Source organism: Sapajus apella, unplaced genomic scaffold (assembly GCF_009761245.1).
Source record: "Sapajus apella isolate SASKATOON/1434 unplaced genomic scaffold, GSC_monkey_1.0 scaffold28, whole genome shotgun sequence".
In the NCBI taxonomy this organism is placed as follows: Eukaryota; Metazoa; Chordata; class Mammalia; order Primates; family Cebidae; genus Sapajus; species Sapajus apella.
The window spans coordinates 319,049-321,088 of NW_022436968.1; positions in this window are offsets into that span (position 1 = coordinate 319,049).

Sequence of the window (2,040 nt, forward strand, 5' to 3'; positions counted from 1 at the left end):
TCTCACTGCAACCTTCGCCTCCAGGTTCAAGCGATTCTCCTGCCTCAACCTCTCAAGTAGCTGGAATTACAGATGCCTGCCACCACACCCGGCTAATTTTTTGCATTTTTTAATAGAGACGGGTTTCACTGTGTTGGCCAGGCTGGTCTCGAACGCCTGACATCAAGTGATCTGCTCACCTTGGCCTTCCAAAGTGCTGGGATTACAGGCATGAGCCACCACACCCAGCCAAAATCATTTTATTTATACAAATGAGCTAAGAACCTATGGATATCATAATATAGGTATGTTGTCTGCATATTAGTGGAGCTCTATTCTTTTGCCAAAGAGCACCCAGTGAGAAAACCAATTTATGATTTAAAACAAAGCAGCTATAGGAAAGCTTGATTTCTCAGAACTTAGAAAGCCATACTAAAGGTGATCCTGCATTTCTCTGTGTTATATTTAGCTTTGCAGCATTTTCTGCTCTACTCAACCTAGTAAAGACTATACTTCCCATCTCACTGTCTTTCTTCATCACTGGATGTCATTCTCAGCATGAGGAGGCATCACATGAACATTCATTATTTCACTGAAGCAGCAACTTTCCCTTCCTTATCTCTGAGTACCCAGGAACCCAAACCTCTGTTTGGGAATAGACTTAAAAGTGTCCTGGCCATTGAAAAAGAGGGATTGCTTCTACATTGAGGAGTTTGAATGGGCCTCTGAAAGGCCTTGCAGCACAATTCACAGGTAACACAATGGGCAGCTGGTGGTGGCTACACTGTAGTTATAAGATTGCAGTCAGAGTGGTTCTCCATCCAAGTGATGCAAGGTGTTCCCTCAATTGGTCTCCTCCAGGCCTGGGCCTGGCTCCCAGGCACTGGCCATCCTGCCAGTGTCCTTTGGGCTTTCAGTATTGGCTCTGCAACTTTCCAGGGGACCCACCAGAACCAGACCATTGTCTCTTGCCCCACCCTCTCGCCGTCTCTACTTTCTAATTCTTCTGGTATCATACATGCTCTGAGTGTTACTTCCCTTAAACGTTCCCTTTTGACTCTTTGACAACATTCAGGAGTCGAAAATAAACATTGCTTTGCCTTCTCAAGGTAATGTGGGTGACTCTGCTGACTTGGGGGAAGAGTTTGTGAAGGGGAAGAAAACATATATATTGTTATTTCAATTATGCCATGCATTCCTTAGGATTCTCCAGAGACACGGAATCAAAGTATGTATATACATTATAAAGCATTGGTGCGTACAATTACGGAGGCTGGCAAGTCCAAAATCTGCAGTGTGGGCCAGACTTTAGACCCAGAAGAGCTGATGGTGCATTTCCATACCAAGACAGTCTGCTAGGATGTCCTTCTTGACTGGGGTGGCCAATCTTTTTGTTGTTCTTAGGCCTTCAACTCATTGAATGAGGCCAACCCATATTATGGAAGGCAATCTGCTTTACTCAGAGTTTACTGATTTAAATGTTAATCTCATCCAAAAATACCCCCCAAATTGACACATACAATTAACCATCACATGTAATCACACTCATGATCCCTAGGAACACACCATGGCTAATTTGGCATCTAAGGGCAAGATTTCTCATTTTAGGGGAAAGACAATACATTGTGGATTAAGATGATCTGTCCCAGTGATCTTAGAATTTGAATCCCAGCTGTGTTATTCTGAAAAACCTTTAACATCAGTCATCACAGAGTTGCAGTTCTCAACTGGGGCAATTTGTCCTTCCACCTATGTCCCCAGAAGACATTTGATAACATCTGGAAACACTTTTGGTTACAACCAGGTTGGGGGTTGGAGGAGTTGTTATTGGCATCTCTGGTGGGCACAGCTCAGGAATGCAAACATCCTGTGATGCATACAACAGCCCCACAACAAACAGTCACCAGGCCCCAAATCTCAGTAGTATTGGGGTTGTGAAACCTTGCATTAGAGGCAAACAGACAATGCTAGGATATAAAAAGCTGGGCATCAATGGAACATGGAAGGGTCGTCAGGCAAAACACACACACACACACACACACACACACACACACACACACA